The sequence below is a fragment of the Chlorocebus sabaeus genome, chromosome 3 (genome assembly GCF_047675955.1).
Source record: "Chlorocebus sabaeus isolate Y175 chromosome 3, mChlSab1.0.hap1, whole genome shotgun sequence".
NCBI classification, from domain to species: Eukaryota; Metazoa; Chordata; class Mammalia; order Primates; family Cercopithecidae; genus Chlorocebus; species Chlorocebus sabaeus.
This window is the reverse complement of record NC_132906.1, coordinates 13,141,246-13,162,324: the sequence shown is the minus strand read 5'-3', so window position 1 is coordinate 13,162,324 and position 21,079 is coordinate 13,141,246. Positions and strand designations below refer to the sequence as shown.

Genomic DNA, 21,079 nt, shown 5'->3' with positions numbered 1-21,079 from the left:
CTTGCCTCCCCATTCACCTTGGGCGCTATGTTTATGGCCTAGAAGTGAGAGATATGACCAGTGTTGAAGCTCCTCATTACCTTGCCTCCCTGCATCAGTGCAGAAGCATTCCTGTACTGAATTTTAGGAAAGCATTAGGCCAATCAGCCTATTTCAAATAATAAGTCCTAACGGTCATGTCTTCTGGCAGATCCCATTTATGCCGGCACCTCAGAGAACTGTGGCTTCCAGGTGTTGCAGATGAAGTGACACATCATGACACGCACCATGCCAGTGGAATGGCCAAGAACGGAGCTGTCTCTGGGAAGAGGTAGATGAATTCCCTTCTAAGTTCACATTACAAAGGAACCCTGTCTATGGACTAATGAAACCCTTTCTGCTCACCTTGATAAAGAGAATTGGGCATTGCCTGCGCCAGCCATAGTCAAAAATAAATAAGTAAAAGTATATCTTCCATCCCTCCTTTCTGTAACCCTCTGTTCCCTTCCAGCATCCTACTTTTCAGTCCCACCTTTTATGTTTAAGACGTACTAAGGAGTTGGAGATGCTAATTTAGTATACTAAGTTAGAATCCCCGTCTCAGGGCCAGGTGAGGTGGCTCACGCCTGTAATCTCAGCACTGTGGGAGGCCGAGGCGGGCGGATCACAAGGTGAGGAGATCGAGACTATCCTGGCTAACACGTTGAAACTCCGTCTCTACTAAAAATACAAAAAATTAGCCGGGCGCGGTGGCGGACGCCTGTAGTCCCAGCTACTCAGGAGGCTGAGGCAGGAGAATGGCGTGAACCCGGGAGGCGGAGCTTGCAGTGAGCCGAGATCGCGCCACTGCACTCCAGCCTGGGTGACAGAGTGAGACTCTGTCTCAAAAAATAAAATAATTAAAAAAAATAATAATAAAAGAATCCCTGTCTCAGAAGTATTTTCAATTTTAACAAGTATAAAAAGGCAATACTTCATAGAAACTAAGGTCTCTCTCTGGATGGAATTTCAGTCCTATGACCCCCTATGGTCATGTTAACATAGTTTAGTGATAACATCATGATTCCATGTTGTGAAAATGATAGTACTTTCCTAAGGTTTTTCAGAGGATAAAATGGGATATTGTTTTTATCAAGAAGTAGGAAGGATCTGAGATTTTAATCCCACTTGCAATCTCATGAGTTCGCCTGCCACAGTTACAGGACACTGGCAGAAGGCGTGAGACTCTTGTGTCAGAGACAAAGGACTTTGTTATTCACCGCAAAAGCAGAAGCCAGAGTATCAGCATTCTCTTGTACTAGTCCCCAAGCCCCACTTCCCGCAGGGCAACACAAAAAGGCAAGGAAAGACCTGTACACGTGATGGGCTCTGTTACAGAAGAATGCTGAACTTAGGAAAACGGACTATTTTTCAACAGGCGGTAACCATACTGTCCGTTGCTCCAGAGTGAGACATTATGTTTATTGTACTGGACAGTAAGTACACATACTCCTAGCTTTGGAGGGAGACACTGTATCAATCTTGCAAAGCTGTTTGGTATATACAGACATTTTGAAAAAAATAATCCAGAACAAAGGCAGTCAATGCCTCTGCTTGAATCACTCGCAGCTATGTGAGTAACCCATAGGGCATTGTCTCCCAACTTGAAAAGCGTGGGTCACAATACCTGGCAGAGAGTAATGACTTGGTCTCTGTGATCATTACCATTATTAAGTCACAAAGATGATTCTACCTTAGTACCCGAAGGATGATCTCATTCAGTTACAGTGAAAATGAAAGGCAAATACAAACAAGTCATCCTGTACCATACATTTTAGGAACTGAAATCGATCCTATCCATTCATGGGTACCCAAACAGAGTCAGAGCCTGGAGAAGAGGTTTTGTTTATTACGGTGTCGCCTCTGCAGTTCTGGCACACCCGGTGCCGTGCTGTTTCCTGGGACAAAATTAATAAGCTGAGCCCACTGCCCATTCTTTGGAGAGTTTAAACTTTCCACTTTTGAGGTATTGCTCACTGATTCAGTATGCAGAGCCAGGACTCACTTCTTTCTTGCAGAATGAATCTGCTGAGGTTCGTTTCCTTCTCAAAATAAACATGCACCCAGACATCCTGTCTTCAAAATGCGACTGGCTTTTCCTGTCAGGTTGAAACGACAGAGGATGATTTTGAATGGAAATGGAAGCATCATCTAAACAACTTGGAAAGCTCTGAGAGATAAGTTTCTTCAGGATGGAGTGGAAGGTCACACTTGTTTGTCCTGTGTGTTCCCTCTTCTGTCCCTTGAATAATCCTTCACCCCCAAAAGAAGGCTGCTGTTCTCCTAACACTTGGCTTTCTTGTCTCCAGGGAAAAGGAATTCGTTGACACGAAACACATTTGCCCCAGGCATCTAGTATATGTGGCACCTAATATGAGCTCAATAAAAAAAAATTTTAACCTCGTTACTGAGGGATCCCATATGTTCTCCCTCCCAAGGAACGTATGAATTTTTATTATTATTATTTTTTGAGATGGAGTCCTGCTCTGTCACCCAGGCTGCAGTGCAATGGCTTGATCTCGGCTCACTGCAACCTCCACCTCCCTGGTTCAAGTGATTCTCCTGCCTCAGCCTCCTGAGTAGCTGGGAGTGCAGGTGCGCACCACCACGCCTGGCTAATTTTTGAATTTTTAGTAGAGACAGAGTTTCTCCATGTTAGCCAGGCTGGTCTCGAACTCATCACAGGTGATTCGCCGGCCTCGGCCTCCCAAAGTGCTAGGATTACAGGCGTGAACCACCGCACCTGGCCTGGAACATTTGAATTTTACTACAAAATACCCCATTTAGAACATTTGAATTTTAGTACAAAATAGACCTGTTTAGAAGAGGATTGATGATCTAAAAGCGTGAATCTCTAACTGATGTTCTGATACTAGTGAGAAAAGTAATTTGGGGCAGGGTGGGGGTGAGTTTGTGTTTCTGCTTCCATTCCTGAGACAAAAATGACTGTCCCGTTTATATCAGAAGATCATTTAGAGCTGCTGTTTCTCAAATGTAAAGTGTGCGAAGTGCGTGTGAATCACATGGGGATCTTACAAAATGCACATCCTGATGCAGCCGGTTCGGGTGGGGCCTGCACTTTTGTGTTTCCATCAGGCTCTCAGGTGGTCTCAAGGCTGGTGGTCCACTGACCAGTTTGAGCTTCAGGGATGGGGAGAATTTTGCTAAAGAAGGCTTGAGGTGGAAGAGGGGAGGGCAGATTCCTATGGCTGTTTGGGCTTCCAGACAGAGCCCTCTGCAGGCTTCCCTGAACCCAGGAGTCTCCCTTGAGAGGGCTTAACCCCGCTAGTTACTCCCGTGCCTCTGCACACCCTCCCTAACCAGTCCACAAAAGCAAGTCAGGGTAAGTAGTGAAGGTGGGGAGGGCAGATGAAAATCTCCCTAGACAGCGCAACCCTGAGCTCACACAGCACCCAGCTCACTGCGACTGGTGCAGCTCTGGGCTCTGGGCTCTGAGAGCAGATGGCAGGTGGGCAGCATCCCATGGAGGACCTTGGCCCCTATCATACCCCCCACCCTGGGCAACTCTCACACCTCTCTCCTCAGCTCCTTCCCAGGCTGAACAGAGAGTCACCTGAAGAGCAGACTGTCTGCTGATCATTAATCACATCCCCAAGACCTTGTGTCCATGCCCAGACACCGAGCTGGCGGAAGATGGCCAGCTTTAGAGAAAGCTGCTCCAGTGTGAGTTAGGAGGCGCCGTGATGTGTCACTTCGTGATCTCAGTAACATTGCTGGGCTTACAGAGCAAGAAGGAAAGAAACCCGTATGTTCTCAGGCCTTGATAGCTTATTTCCTAAAACAATACAAAAAGAACAAACTAAAGCAATTTTTAGAATGTTGCTGGAGATCAAAACTCCAGTGACTTTCAGCATGCATATATTGGTTGAGGGGTTTTGGGTTACTAACCACAATCTGCCCAAGGTGGATTAAACCATTTTTTCTTTAGATTCTAGTGCAGAGGTGTCCCCAGGGCCCCAGCCAGTTTGCTACCTCCTCGCACCCCTTTCTTACTGTGCTCCCTATGTAAACCACTGTGCTCAGCTCCCCTCCATGCCTGGGCACCTCTCCCAAGCCAGGCCTGTGTGAGTGAGCTTGCGTCTTCTGCTTCTCACTTACCCTACCATCCCATTTCAATTCCTGAAGCTAAGCAGGCAAGTGAATTTGCAGTAATGTTTTAGTGAAAACAGTAGCTCAAGACAGCCTCAGGTATGTCCTATACAAATCATTCTGCATTGCTGGTTCCCATGGAAGAATGGGAGCTAGGGGAAGAATGGACAAGGCGGGTCAGCTTCCTCTCCGCTTCCACCCAAAGTGCAGAAGTGCTGCCTGCTTTATGTAATCACCCAAACAAATAGCAAAGGAACATGCTAGAGCCATCAGGCATGTAAGACTAGCCTACAGACAGGGAGAGTGGTGGCTAAGCAAACTGTGGTGGCAACAATCTGACTCAAAAAATTCCACCCCATCTCCCTGATTTTCTTATCACAAGGCTTTGTCCCCTCTTAGACCTGTTAGGGTTCCCAGATAACAAAAATGCTATGTTGTATAGACATGTCTATCCAAGGGTGGATAAGTGCCAAATTCTCCCTTGAGAAGCTTTTCTTTGGAAAAGAGATCTCAACTGTGTGAAGTAAGGGGACCTGGAGGGGCCAATGCTAGTGAGTTGGGAAGAGGCTGCAGGGCATGGTGAGGATGGGAGAGGGCTTCAAAGAGGCTGCAGCTTTGAATTTTTGTTGACATTTTCAGAAGCATGATCTTCTATTGCTGTATGTCTTCTGTGACTCTTGTTTTGCCTTTTAATTACATGTAGATGATAATCCCTCCAACTACCATCCTCTCAATGAAGAAGGCAGTGCTTTTGCAAAAGAAGGAGGCCTAAGGCCTGGCATGGTGGCTCACGCCTGTAATCCCAGCACTTTGGGAGGCTGAGGTGGGTGGATCACCTAAGGTCAGGAGTTTGAGACCAGCCTGACCAATATGGTGAAACCCTGTCTCTACTAAAATTACAAAAATTAGCTGGGTGTAATGGCGTGTGCCCGTAGTTCCAGCTACTTGGGAGGCTGAGGCAGGAGAACTGCGTGAATCTGGGAGGTAGAAGTTGCAGTGAGCCAAGATCCCACCACTGCACTCCAGCCTGGGAGACAGAGCAGGACTTCATGTCAAAAAATAATAATAATAAAAAAATAAAAGCAGGGGGCCTAACAAGATGATCTAGCTGTGACATGTGAACACCAGTGAGAATGGGCTATTGGAACAGGCCAGGTGCACATTCTCACTATTCCTCAAATCACCTGACAAAGATGGCTCTGCCCTGTCTATATCAGGAGATCACATTCTTGGGTTAAAATCTGCTGAAATGAGTGATTACCAATGAGGAGAGATGTTTTCAACTTCTGTCCTCTTTCCCTGCTGCATCTCTCTCCTCTACCATATGTCCTGGCTCCTCAGAATTCTGTGGCACACAGGGTCCCTTCTCTCCCTCATGGCAGACCATTTCCCCAATCTCTGCACCACCTGAAATTCCAGTGGGACTCTAGGACATTCAATACTATCATGGGACTTTCTTATCAATGTGTGATGAGTGACCGGCTGTTTGGTGGAACTGCAGCACAATTTATAAGGCTGGTTTTCCCATTTCAACATTTGCTTCCCTAAGATGTCTGTGAATGAATATAAAGCATGTTGGGAGAAGGGAGATAAAAATATATATGTACAGTACATAGCTCTTCCATTTCAGGGGTTGGTATGGATGAGGTCTGCTGAGTTCTAGAAGTATTTCAGGATTTGGGTCAGTTATGCAGAAGTCTTAGAAAGGTTTAATGTGGTAGTCATGGTGGGGTGCTCTATACGGTCCTAGACAATAATGCTCCCAGATTCACCTGGTCCGGGACTCGCAGTTCCTGGGTTGAGTCATACTCAGACCCATTCTAAAGCGCTGGGGAGACTCTGTGTACTGGTGTGTGCATGTGTGTGTTCTGAGTGTATGTGTGCGTGGGCGGGGAGCCAGGAGGGATGTGTGTGATTGTGTTAGGGATGAGGTAGTCCTGGCTTGGTTATCTTCTCCCTTGCTGACTTCTGCCAACTTATCACCATAGCTGTGCTTTCATTCTTCTCAAAATCTGCTATTGAATGACCTTATGCTCCTAATGACCTTCTCACTAAGATCATGCTTTTGGAACCAGACGGGGACTTAATGTCATTTCCACCACTTACTCACTATGACCTGGGGCCAGTTGCCTGAACTCTTTTTGCTTTAGTTTTCTCATTTATCAAATAAAGATAATAATAAGCTGTCATGAGAACCAAATAGGTTAATTCACACAAAGCACTTACTTAATCTCCCCAAGCAAACGTTTCTCAAATAGTAAATAGTTTCTTGTAAAGATCAGGGGTACATGTGAAATCACCTCGCCAAGTGCCTTTACATTAGGCAGCATATGAGGGGAGGTTATTACATGTAAAACCAATAATCACACCTTATTCTATGATGATGGGCAAGTATCCTGATGAGTGCCTGCCATGTGTTAGGACTTCTGGTGATCTCATGCAATTTACTCTTTATTTTTACCATAAATTCTATAACATTTCGGAAAACTGTTCAGAGAGACTGGGTCCTTTGTCACTGAGTTAATAACTGGGAGAGTAAGGATTTGGACTTGGATCTATTTGGCCTCAAAGCCATGTATTTTTTCTTCTACGTTGCAATGATTTTTTTAAAAATAACAAGTATGTTATTTGAGCATAAGATTTAAGATCCAACATTCACGTTCTGGAAATCCGGTGAATATAGAAGTTTTAGCTTTATTACTGGGGCCAGCTACACAAATGAACAAACTGATCTCAGAAGCCTGTAGAAAAGGGGTAAAATGATGAAATCGCAGATTTTGAGAAGAATAAAGAATAATAACAGCCAAGGTGATGAGTAGGCAGAAGTCAGCCCTAGGATAGAGAAATAGGGGAGGGAGTGGAGCACAGGGCATGTTACAACTTCAGCACTGACGCTGTGCAATGCATTGTGTAAAGCTGATGTATAATGAATGTGCCTCACAGCTCTCTGTGCCCCTCTGGGAGATTCTAGCTTATGTGACACAGCAATGTGAATTTCTGCAAACCCAAATCCAGGGATGCTTGATATTAAAAGGAAGACTGAAGTGGAATTAATATTCTGGGCTTTTATGATTCCATTTTCTTTTCATCGCCTCCACCTGACTAGGGTGACAAGGTTTTATTTTAATCTCTTTGCAGTCAGTGAAATAGGATCCAGGTGTTCCTTCAAGGTGCCCTGATCTTGCCGTGTAAGACCTGTAATTGCCCATTCTAGTGTCAAATGTAAATGAAATTTACAAGAACGTGTCTAATTTGGTAAAATGAATAGATTTGGAAAACCAGCTAAGGAGACTCCCTTATCCCAGGTTAGAGCATGCCTCATTACCTTGAGCAGTATTTTTAAAGGAATCATTTACATACTCCTCCAACTTCTCTTTACTCTTTTAGATCCCCTGCAGGAAGCATCTCAGGTTGGAAAGATGGGGTAGCCTGCTCAGATGGGTCTTTGCTTATAAGTCTATCTCCCTTCACAGGAATGCAAAACTTTTGCACGGGCAGGCTCCATGCCATATTTGTCTTTTCATTTCTAGCACTTAGCACATTATTGGCACATAGTGAACACTTAGCATTTGTTGAATGAATACATGATCAGTGAAGAGAAAGGAGATGACTCGTATTCCATTGCTATGGTGTGTCATGCATGTGTTGGGCACTTCACTTACTTAATTTTATTTATTTTTCACAACAACCTCAGCTCAGACATTATTTTTCTTTTTATATATGAGAGCAGAGATTACAACTCCAAGGATTTTGAGATCCAGCAGGTGACATTGAAGAGAAAGTGGGCAGTAGCCCATAGAAAGTGGAAGGGTTTATGGAGACCTGGCCCAGTCTACAGGGGGCAGCCCTGACTCGGTTTCACCCAATGGGTGCCGTGTGGGAATATGGGCCCATTGTTGCTGGACCTTCTTAATTTTCCAACAAAATTAGAAATTGAGATGCTTTGATGGAATCTCCCAACTTTAAAATCGTGGTTCACATGTGCTTAAAACAATTTGTGACCCAAAGGAATCAAATCTGCTGGACAGTTTAGCCAAAGCATAACCAGTTTGCACCACCTGGAACAGGCTTCGAGAAGTTAAGGAAATTGCTCAAGGTCAGGCAATGCCTGAGCTGCTGGGTTTCTAACTTCTAAGTTCTAAATACAATTTGCTTATACACACACACACACACACACACACACACACACACACACATATATATATATATATTTTCAGACAACTATATTTGGGTATTATGGGGTAATCTTCATCCCTGTAATACCAGCAAGCTTGTCCAACCTGCCTTATTTTGTTGTTGTTGTTGTTGTTCTGTTTTGTTTTGTTTTAGGCTTTTAGCAGTCTGAAGTCATGATTTTTAGTTTCTGTCTCTAGTGATAAGTGAAAAAGAGGGATGAGGAAGGGGTTTACTGGCCCAACCAGAAACAGAAACTAATAACAAATGACTGTATTCTCTCCCTTGGATACCCCTGCAGGGCCTAAGGTAATTGTCCTTTCCATTGTATTCCTGTTACCACTAGCAGAGCAAGCCAACTATGCAGTGGGATAAGCAATTCCTTGCAGAGAGACAGTTAGCACTGCAGAGGCACAGATTAGGTCCCACAGCTAGTAAGTGTTGTTAAGTCCAGGATTCAAATGCAAGACTCTGAATCTAGAGCCTGTGTTCTGAACTCTTATGATATATACCTTCTCTGAATGCAGTGGTGATAGACAGACACGTCTTTGCCTCAGGCTTCTTTTCACCAAAAGTAAGGAGGCAAGTGTTAGGCAAATTCTTCCCCCTTATTAATTCTTATAGAATTATCTTCCTTTGGCCGGGTGTGGTGGCTCACACCTGTAATCCCAGCACTTTGGGAGGCCGAGGCAGGTGGATCACGAGGTCGGGAGTTCGAGACCAGCCTGACAAACATGGTGAAATACTGTCACTACTAAAAATACAAAAATTAGCTGGGCGTGGTGGCACATGCCTGTAATCCCAGCTACTCAGGAGGCTGAGGCAGGAGGAATCCAGGAGGCAGAGGTTGCAGTGAGCCGAGATCACACCACTGCACTCCAGCCTGGGTGACAAAGGGAGAATCTGTCTCAAAAAAAAGAAAAAAAGTTGTCTTTCTAAAACTCTTCATCCATCCCCCATCCATCCATTCACACTCACTCATCCATACATGCTTTCCACTTATCCATCCATCCATCCCTCCACTCATCCAACCATCCATCCATCATCCCTCTATTCAGTCATCAATCCATCATCCCTCCACTCATCCATTCACCCATTAATCTATCCCTCCATCCATCACTCCACTCATCCATACATCCTTTTATCTACCCATCCGTCTATCCACATAGCCACCCATCCACCCATCCATTCATCCATCATCCCTCTACGCATCCATCAATTCATCATCTCTCCAGTCATCTATTTATCCATCATCCCTCTACTCATTCATCAATCCATTATCCCTGCACTCATCTGTCCATCCAACCGTCCATCTACTCATCTATCTATTCTTCCATATACTTATTTACTTCCTGACCACCACCACCCCCAAAAATGTAGCAATTCCTTTTAGTAACAGCTGCTTCGATATCATCATGAGATTAATCAAGGTGACTAATTTCAGAGAAAGCTTTGAGAATCAGAAACTTAAAGATTGGCATTGGGTGTCATTGAGAAAACAGCAGACAGATGTTAACATGAGCTCTGCTGTTCTGAGTGGTATTTTCCTGGAAGTCTGTCAAGGAGTTTTCCAACTAAAATTAACTTTGTGACATCTGAGCCAGGAACACAAGCTGTGCTTCATTCCCAGCCCTCATGCATGTGCCTGCGTGCATGTGTGTGAGTGCCACTGTGTGCCTATGCCCGTGTGCACATGCTTCTGTGTGCCTACATGCTTATGTGTGTAGATCTGTATGCATATGCCTGGTGTATGTGTATGTGTGCATGCGTCTGAGTGTTGGGGATGAGATCAGGTATAGTAAATATTTTGGGGAATAGTAAGAAAAGGCAGCATTGTATTAATTGGCATATCGTTCACAAGAATTTAAACACCATGTAGCTCACTTTACAGAACTCAAACATGCTTTCTGAATTGCATTGAATTGAAGGAAGAAGCACACCTTTGCCAGGATTACTCCAGGGAATCTAGTCATTCAGTCACCAGCAAAGGTGGAGTGGATTCTTTATAATGTGCCTGTCTTTAGTTATCCAGGTGATCACAATGAATGACAGATGAAATGGCAACCAGAAGGCCTGACTATTTCTGAGGCTGACTCTGTAGGCTATATTTTGAAGTGTCTACCTTTCTAGAAATGGCTCCATTTCTCCCCAGGCACTCCATTCTTTGAACTCCATTAATAGGCTTTTTTGTCTTCTGGCTTTCAGTTGCATTTGGTCAGCGGCGGTGGTGATGGGAGTAGCCATCGGGGAGGGGGACACAAACAGCAGGCTAGAAGGGGTATGGAGGAAAGTTAGGTTGGGTATTTATTCCCCTGGGTTCTTTATAAGGGTTTCTTTAGGCTGGTTGCACCCCTTGACTGAAATGCATACTTCTATGTCAGCCCTTTGGGTATCTGCTACCTCTGCCTTCCCCTATCAAGCCTAGGATGGAAACAGGAACTGCCTTTATCAGCTCTGGCCTCTTGCACTGTCTCCCGTGATCTTCCTACCCCTTGCTCATGACTTTGTAATAATTCCATTTATTAGCCTTAACTTGTCCCAATTTTCTGCCAAGGTGTCTCTGATACACAGACCAACTGAAGTAATGGGACCCTAAAGCAAGTCTAAACCCATCTGTGTGTGATTTTTCTCCATTGAAAGTTGTATCATACCAGACTTCCTTGCCCACAAGAAAGTTGTCAAGGCACAATGAGAAAGTAGAAGAAGGGTTCTGGAAGGGTTAAAATAAAAAGGCAATTCAACAGTAAGATGCTAATGCACCTTATACAATGTCATCGCTGTATCTTTTCAGCTATAATAATAGGCAAGAGTAAAATGCTTAGTCACTCGCTATCCCAGGAAAGTGGATCCTGTGCTTTCTGAGATGTTCATTAGGCAGCATCTTGCTTTCTACTGATAATTCAGCTGAGCATGAAAAATGTGTTGCACAAATTCCAAACTTCATCAGAACATCCCCACACATGGCTGGGTGCCCTCCATTCTGTGGACACAGATGTCCAGTTGCTGAGACAAATGAGTCACACTGGAAATCGGTAAGTGCCATAAAACCACACTTGACTTCCCGAGTGCAGCTTGCTTGGAATGCATGGTTTTTGACCAAACTCAAGGAATAACTTTGCCGGGCATTCCAGGACACAGCCTCTTGTGGTTTAGGGTAAAACAGTCCTTGAGGTGCCTCAGCACCCAGCATTCACACACTCTAGGGTACACATTCCCATTGGGGCACCTCTCCATATCCTTCACCCTGGCCATGGGCTTGCCCAGTGAGGCACAGGGACATTTGAAGTCCTGGGTGAGCAAGCATGAGCACATGGGTTAGGCTGTCCTACCCTGTTTTCTCAGGCGATTGTTCCATACCCAGATTTTTCAGTACTGTGTGTGAATTGCCATACACCCCAAGTCTAGGTTCATCCATTTAATGAGATGCACCTCACTGGCTACAGCACTCACAGGTTTAAGCTAAGCAGCAAGAAAGTGTATAAGGTGGAGCAGGTAGGTACTTTCTTGCCTGATGCATTCCACTCCTTTGATAAACAGAAACAAACAAACAAAAAAAACCTGAAGGCCAGGATTAGGGCTGGAGAGCAAAGAGGAAGATCGAATTTTCTTGGACATTTCGCTGTGGAGTAGCAAGTAGAGCAGTAGGGAGCAGGAACATAGATATTTGGCACAAAGGAGGCTTTGACTTGCTAGTTACATTCTACAGAGTTTGGGGGGCTCTCTCTGGAAGGGTTCCAAGCTCAGGTAGCATGCTCTGCATATCAAGGTCTCCCTGGTCTTATGTCCTTCAGACTAGACTCGAATGTCTGATTGTGTCAGCAATGCCTCAAGGCAACCCATTTCACACTTAGTTTCTGGAATAGCCTCCTCACTTTATCTGTCTTTCCTCTCCTCCTTTACCATAGCAGTAGGGACCCGAGTAGGGAGGATGCTCTGCGTCCCTGGTTCCCTCAGTCTTCTTGGAAGAGTCTGGTCTCTCTCCCGATAGAGTTTTAGGTTTGCCCTGACGATCTAGATGAAGTAAAGTGTGGTGACACTTCGCTGAATGCTCTGTCAGTGTGCCTAGAAATAGAGTCTCTATCAGGGTTGTTTGCTTCCTATCACACTCCAACTGGCAAGCAGGTGGATTTTCTCACTTGGCAGCTGGCTCCCATCTGCCCCCTGTCAGTCTGCAAATATTACCCAAGTTAAACGCGAACTTCTAGCAGTGATGTGCACAGCCACAAAAAAAATATGAATTCAAATATACACTTTTGAAAGGGACACCTTAGTTTAGTCATTTAAATTCATTATCTCAAAGATCAGTTTCACTAAAACTCCCACTTGTGCTAAACAGAAATCACGCTGACGTCAGACACTTACCTCAATTCTCAGAAGTTGAGCAGGTCTAAGCCATCCCGTTCAACACACAATTCCCTTCAGTTTCCCTTACAAGACCTCAAACAAATGTCCAGGAACTGATTCAGGATATATGTTCTCCTCGGAAACCGGTTACTCAAGTTCTTGGTGGCTTAATACAAATACAGTAAACAAGGGACTTCCCAGGGGAGTCATTCAGTCAAAGCCAGCATGGGACCTGGTGACCTTCAGTGTCACAGAGCTGGACTTCAGCACAATGAGTTCTTACAAAACAGAAAACACATGGATTAAAAGTCACAGACACATCCTGAAGATACTTCCCTTATTTATATATTTTTTAACTTTTATTTTAGGTTTGGGGGTACATGTGAAAGTTTATTATATAGATAAACATGTCATGTGGGTTTGTCATACAGATTATTTCATCACCCGGGTATTAAACCCAGTACCCAATAGTTATCTTTTCTGCTCCTCTTCCTCCTCCCTCATACCCCTACTTTCCTTATTTTAAGAAAACAATGCTGGTGATGTCCCTACAGCTCTTCCTAAAGGTAGATGAATGAACTACAGGGTTCTATTAAAGACCCTATGGGTCCAGACCTGTGTGTGTCAGTTTTAGTTTACTAATCCCTTACTGAACGCATTTGACAGGATCTTTGCTGTTAACAGGGGACAGACCAAGGACATGTGACATGTGACTTCAGCTATAAAATAACACAGCAGCTCCCATCACCTGCTCCTCGGAGAGCTCATGTAGGTCTACAGGAGCAAGGATGTAAGTCCCTTTCCCCTATGTCTCCCTGAATGACTCTCACTTGGCCATAATTTACAATGAGAGGGTATACATGCTCATGAAGGATGCATATCTTTGCCTCTGTCTACCCTGACACTGGCCCTGGCCCTGTGGACTAGAAAGTCTTTGAGAAAATTGTGAGATCCTGCAATTGTGTGATTTCCTTCCGTGTACCCAGGCTCTGAATCGGAGCTTAGACAGCGACCATCATTGGCCAGGGAGAGTCTAGAGGACATGCATGGCTGTCTTTTTTGTCTCTCTTTTGTTAGATTCCTGATATCATTTATGGCCACAGGTCATTTTGTCGAAGAGGAAGAACCTGGGATCAAGTTCTGTGACTTCAAAGAAGAGTCATGTGTACAAAACTTTGGGAGACGATCACCACAGACAGGATTTGGAGACAGGAGCCTATTTGATCTTTTTCTTCTCCTTAAAAAAGTGATAATATGAACATAAAACTATTTACAGCTTTAAACAAACCCGTAGTTCAGTACTGAAGCGTGCATAACACATTCCTCTCAACTGAACAATACACAAGCAGGCATTCTGGAGATTTTATTGCACCAGATTGGTGTGTTTATAAGTAAGAAGATTGGCAACGTCAGCTCCCTGGAAAAAGGCTTGACACAGGTTAACACTTTAATATGAATAACTTTTTCTCTAATTAAAAAAAGATTTCTTAATGTATTTTCTTTGCTTAATCTCCACTGTGTCTTGCTGTATCCAACCCTACATCTTTGTCTGTATTCACATGCGTATATTCAATCCTATATCTCAAATACGAAAATTATCTCCATCCCTTCTTGCCCTATTGTTGCCGTGATTTACAGAGCATCATTGTGCAGCTGTGGATGAATGGCCTTCCGGGGCTGTTTTCACCTTATTTCCTTTTGCTGCTGGTTAGTTTGATGCCCTAGGTTTAAGTGTTGGGATATTTGTGGTTTGGAACTTCTAAGTTTCATGCTAGTTTTTTTAATGAAAAAAAAAAAACTATGCTTGGGATATGCATTCTTACCTAAAGAACAAGAAATGTTCTTGTTGACCCTCATATGACCCTCAGGAACCAAATTCAGGCTCTGGGCATCCGGGATTAAGCTTCCTGAAAAGCTCTACTTCATGGGCTGACAGTTACATGCCTGTCACATGAAAATTTCCTCTGCTGCTGAAAGAAAATGCACAATTACCAGAGGAAATGTCACTTCACATGATGCACAGGTGATAGAGAAAAAATGTGCATTTGTGTAAAGAAACAAACATTCCCAAATATGCCTGCCTCATTTGTGCTTCCTTAAGGGCAAAATGCCCTTTTGGGAAACAGACCTTTCCTAGTAGCGTTTTCAGTGACTCTCAGTCCTTCTCACATTTGGCTTTGACTGAATTCAGACTTTTCTTGTCAATTAAAAATGATAAATTTGACTTCTTGCAGGAAGACAAATGATCAGCCTGTGTCAAGCATATGAAGACCTAAGATTTCAGATGCACTGGAATCATCTTGAAAAATTCATCTGGCACACCCAAATGGATGATCAAATGACCGTCATCCAGGGAAAGTCTGGGAGGTCTCATGCAGTGTGCAGGTATTCTGAAGAGCCATTAGCTTTTAGAATGTTGCAGCAGCACTTCTCTAGCTTTTCTTTGCTTCCCGGCTCTTCATGAGAATGGCCAACTCCATTCACCTCTGCCTACCCTCTGTCCAGGAAAATCCAAGACCAACCTTGAGACAGATGTTTGTCCTTTCAGCTTTTATTTTTAGAGGCACATTGTCTGGGAGTGACATCTATTTACTGGTTATTCATTTTGCTTTCTGCTTCAGGGATGTTGATAAAAAGTGTGGATCTAAATAATTGCTTCCCCTCAGCCATCTCACAGAAGGTGTCCTGGTGCATTTTATATCCTGAGGGCAAATGAAAGCTATGTGTTCTGCTTGGCAACTGTTTTTTATGTTGATGCTCCTTTTTCAGCATGTGAATGTGTGGAGAGGGTGACTGTTTATTATCTAGAGGTAGTGGTGGGGGCAGATACGAGGGCAGATGTGGAGGGAGATGGGAGATTTCTAACTTTCCACTTCCATCTGTAATTTCTTTTAAACAGATACTCTGATTTTACATAAAGCAAAGCTCTTTGCATAACCAAATTGACTGCCTTTCTCAGATATTTTCCTGAATAGAATGTTTCCTAAGATGGGCTTCACTAATGATGGAAAGAATGTAATCCGTCTGTGAAAAACTTTTAATCTTCATGGAAAATAGGGGCTCTGTAAATTTCATTTACTTCTGCTTCACTTCCTTTCCATTCAAAAAATAATTGATTGCATGTGCATGAGAAAGAAGCCAACCAGACACTTTTTTGTTTTTTCACCGAATGCGTCATACACTGTTGGTGTCCACAAGTGATGGGATAGGGAGGTCACGGAAAAAATGAGGCTGCCCCTTTCGGGAACTTTTGTGTTGATGATGACAGTCTTGTGAATAATACTGTAGATAAGGAAAGTAACAATCAATATTTTTGAGTTATTATTATGTGCAAGGTTGTTAGGGGAAGCTCTTTATTTGCATTTGATCATTTAGTTGGCCCAAAAATCATACAAAGTAGCTACTATTATTATCTTATGCCTACCACAAAACTCCAAATTTCACCTTTCAACAATGATTCTTCCCTAGGAGTTCCTCATCTCAGTAAATGGTCGTGCCAGTTACTAATTTGCTCTGACCTCAAACTTGGAAATGAGTCATCTTTAGTTTATCTCTTTCCCGTTGCCCGCCTGCCCCTCCCCCAATTTGACAACAAATTATTCCAAATTATTGGCAGCAAGTTCCTTAAATTGGCTTCTTTGATGTGATTCTTAAGTTACCTCTCAGACCTCACCTTCCCATCACTCTTCTCACTTCCTCAGCTACACTGGCTCTTCTATTCCTTAAATCTGTCATGCTTGTTAGAAATTCATATTTAATCAAGTTCTTCCTTGTTGTTCAAATAACTTTAGTTTAAGCACCATCATCTCCAGCTTGGAATATGGAAATAGCCTCCTGATTTGTCTGCATGCTTTCTTTCTGGTTCTTTTATAAAGATCCAGCATGACAATGCGCCTTGAATCATGCATCTAATCACATCACCCTCACTACCTTAAGCCTACAGTGGCTTGGCTTTGCTCTTGGAAGAAACACATGGCTCCTAACGTGCCTTTGTGATCTGACCGCTGCCTGCCTATCAGATCTCCCATCACTGTCCTCCTCACTCACTATGTCCCAGGTTCACCAGCCCTTTTTCCCTCTCTCTTGAACATATCCCTGCTTTTTTCTGCCTCAGAGCTTTGTACTTACTGCTTCTTATCCTGGAAAAATCTTCCCCAGTCTTCACAGGATTGGCTATGCATCATGGTCATAATTTTACACTTGAAAGTAAAAAACAAATAGTAATCAACAAGGAATAACATGCTATCACATTCACCCACCACTGGGGAAGATTGAGACTTGAGTTTGGGAGGAGTTTGAATGACAGACAAAATAGCAGATTTTGAAGGGAGTGACTATAGATTTTGTATATTGGAGTTGGGATGAGCCCAAGTGTATAAGAACCTCTTTGGGAGGCAGAATGTGCATCTTCCTCTGATTTCACCATAAGCATTATAAACAAATTAAGTATTTATGTATTCATGTTGCCTCACCTACTCTGATGCCAGCACTGCATGGAAGAAAACTCTAGAGGGTGCAGAACTGGCAAGTCAATAGATGAATCAACTCTACTGACAAGGAAGCTGAGGCATAGAGAGGTCTTTTAAAGCTTGCTTACAGTGCAAGTTAATGTGCAGAGGCAGAACTTAAACCTAGAACTGACTTCAAAGGACCTGCTGCTCCTCTAATTATGTGCTGACCATGTCATTCTCATACCGTCCCTTTTCTACAGCATTTGATTTGAATCACATAACTGAGCACATGATTCAGTATACTCTTTCCTAATGTTTCATGTATGCTTCATGATGATTTGTGTATGTTGTCATAATATTTTGCCTCATCTACACATTTATAAGCTCCTAAGTCCAAAGAATAATCTTTCGTAATTTTTGGCACACAGAAACCTTTGCTACTTAGGGAATCATATTTCTCTTGTATCTTTAGAGACAATCAGCCAAGTTGTTATTAAATCCTCACTGTAGATATACTACTATTTCATAGGCAAAGTGATACTATCGAAAATAGAGTTCTTAGGATACAAAGTTCAATCGAAACAGAATGAATATTGAGTTTCTCTGAATGAATTTGCATACTGTGATGGTTAATATTGAGTGTCAACTTGATTGGATTGAAGGATGCAAAGTATTGTTCCTAAGGAATGTCTGTGAGGGTGTTGCCAAAGGAGATTAACATTTGATTCAGTGGACTGGGACAGGCAGACCCACCCTCAATCTGGGTGGGCATCATCTAATCAGCTGCCAGTGTGGCTAGGATAAAGCAGGCAGGGAAAGATGGAAGAGCAGAGTTGCTGAGTCTTCCAGCCTCCATCTTTCTCCCATGCTAGATGGTTCCTGCCCTCGAACATCAGACTCCATGTTCTTCAGTTTTGTACACTTGGACTTACATCAGTGGTTTGCCAGGGGCTTTCAGGTCTTTGGCCACAGACTGAAGGCTGCACTGACAGCTTCCCTACTTTTGAGGTTTTGGGACTCAGACTGATCCACCATTGGCTTCCTTGCTCCTCAACTTGCAGACGGCCTACTATGAGACTTGACCTTGTGATCATGTGAGTGAGTTCTCCTTAATAAACTCCCTTTTGTATATATATATATCCTGTTAGTTCTGTCCCTCTAGAGAACCCTGAATAACACACGTATGTACGCACATACGTTCATCCACTCTATTCTCAGATCCTTCATAAGGGAGTTTCTTAATGGAATCAGAATAAATCATCATTCATGTTACTACCTTTTTCAACTAGATGGGAAGCAGTTTAAAACAGAGTATAATATCGGAATTACGGTGGGAAATAGAGCAATTGGACTCCATTATCCGAACTCAACAAGTCTTTGTAGACTCATCCTCCTGGGTTGACTCAGATAACTGCTCATCTCAAATAATCTGTGATGAGAAATTTTTGCTAGTCATACTCAGTGAAGCTGTCTTGCCCCCACTGTCAGTGGGTGACTGGGTGGTGAATTACACAGTCAATGCTTTATTTTAACCAAGCGGTCATTTACTCACCAATATATTCATTAACTATTTATGAAATTCATATAGGCTTGTTTTGGCCATGAGAAATTCTGAAGTAGACACACTAGAAAATTCCTAGGCCCTTAAAGCATAAGTGTAAATAAGGGAGGTTTGACCCAGTGCTGACGTGGTAAGTCTTTTGAGCTTAGGGAACTTGGTCTTTAAGCTGGATGGGGCTCACCCATTTGAGTTGCAAAACTGATTTCTTATATAGCGGTATACGATTTTTCTGGCTACTGATATGACTGTGGCTATAAAAGGCAGCAAAGCTACAGTTCTCAGGTTTTCTGATACGGTATATGTCTCACTTTAGTGGCCTGTCAATACCACCAACTTTGGGCATACTATTGTAAGCTTCAAAGAGAATCAGTGGGAGCTGCATTCGTTCCCAGCACCCCTGCCTGATTTATGTCTTATGCAATGCTCATTAGCTGCTTTTGGAGTAAAACAAAGAAAAAGTAACCTTGAACTGAATCCACATTGCTATTCTCTCCCATCCTCTAATCTGAAACAGTCCTCTTGGTTTGACTCTTCTATGTGCTTGGAATGCAAAGATCACCTCGCTGGAGTCCCTTCCCCTAAGAAATCTTGAGATATCGATAAATAAAACACACACACACACACTCATCACACATACATAAAAATACATATAAGATGTCATGAGAGTACAAGGAGAGAGTAACTCATTCTCTTAGGGGTGGGTGGGGGGAAGAGTAGAAAAGAAGAGAAAGGGCATTTGAGAATTCTCCTTGACCTGAGTCTTGAAGATTGATAAGAAACTCTTCAGACTGTCTAGGAATGAATGACAACACAGGCAGAGGAAACAGGGTGTGAAAGACAGAGCCTCATGGAGTATAACATGTTCAACCTGTGGTTGTAGGACGTTGGTTGACACCTAGGATAAATGAAGTTCCCCAGAAAGATAGAAGGCAGTTAGAACTCACAAAGAAGAATGATTGGATACACTAACATTCAGTGAGATGAGAACCCTGAAAAACACTCAAAAGGAACATTCTACAGGTATGGGGAGGACCAGCAAAGGGCAATATTGAAGAAGCCCAGGAAAGAGACATTGAGTGGAAGGCACCCATTGAGTTGACACTGAGTTGATCACTAGTTTTCTTGGCAGGATGGCAAGGTCATAGTTCACAAAGTTATGAGGGCTGGGAGAAGCGAAAATGCAGACAACGATGTAGGCTAGTTGCTATAGTTTGCATATTTGACCCTCCTAACGTCATGTTGACATTTGATCCCCAGTGTTGGAGGTGGGGCCTAATGAGAGGTGTCTGGGTCATGGGAGTAGAAGTCTTATGAATGGTGTGGTGTCATCCTCACCATAATGAGTCAGTTCTTGCTCTATTTGTTCCTGCCAGTGCCTGTTGTGAAAAAGAGTCTGGCACCTCCCCAACCCCTTGCTTCCTTTCTCACCATGTGATCTCAGTATATGCTGGCTTTGCTTCACCTTCCACCATGAGAGGGCAGCCTGAGCTCCTCATTAGAAGCAGATGCTGGTGCCATGTTTCTTGTACAGCCTGCAGAACAGAACTGTTTGCCGAATAAGCCTGTCTTCTTTATCAATTACCCAGGCTCAGGTGTTCCTTTGGAGCAATGCAAATGGACTATGGCATTATTCTTGTAGAAGGCTACTTTTGCACAAGAAGTAGCCTTCAACTAAAAGAGAAGGATGGGATGATACCTAGAAAGGATGCATACAACACATGCCAATTCTTTACATTTAAAGAATTCCTGTGAGAAAGAAGTCAGAAAGGAGGACAAAGTTAAAGAAAAATGTAAAAAAAAAGTTGATTACTGGAGGGACACCAGGGAAGCACCAAGTTTTGGTGGAGGACTGAGCTGGAGGGGAGGGGATTGAGGCTCCAAGACAGAACTGAAGGAGGTAAACACAGGTGAAGTTGAAAACAATGGAAGATGCTGAGGGTCCTGGCCTGCTGGCAGCTATTTTATATGCCAAGGAGGAAGTAGAATAAGGATTATCTTAAGATTTTCAGACATCAGAAACAAATGGGAGAGTCTTCTGAAGGAAGAAGGGCAATGAAATAAGGCTAAGTCTGGCCCTGGAGATGAATAAGATTTTGTACCTTTCAAGTGAGGAAGAAGGAAGACCGAAAGGATCCCCTCTCCTGATAAATCCTCTACTTTCCAGGGGAGAAAAGCAGGATCTAGAATGACTTTGCCAATTGGACTATTTTCTGACAAACTTGAGTACCTTTGGTGCCTTTATTCACGAAGTTTTACATTTGAATAATTCAAATACATGATAAAATATTTGGTTTTTAAAATACAGTATCACAGGAAATGTAATCAACAATAAAAAATAGACTTTAAGATAGAGCCATGAGTAAAAATTACTTACAAATGTAATTGAAGGGACAAAGTACAACAGAAAGCACACAAAGGCTTA

At 43.2% G+C, this 21,079-nt stretch overlaps 1 long non-coding RNA gene across 2 annotated transcripts in view; it reads left to right on the top strand.

The window, feature by feature from the left end:
• The first annotated feature begins 13,343 nt into the window (after positions 1-13,343).
• LOC119620090 (uncharacterized) overlaps positions 13,344-21,079 on the top strand; it is a 72,196-nt gene continuing 64,460 nt past the window's right edge. For both annotated transcript variants that reach the window (XR_012091889.1, XR_012091888.1), the window contains exons 1-3: positions 13,344-13,435; positions 13,749-14,083; positions 14,880-15,030. This is a non-coding gene — a long non-coding RNA (uncharacterized lncRNA). The remainder of the gene's footprint in view (positions 13,436-13,748; positions 14,084-14,879; positions 15,031-21,079) is intronic.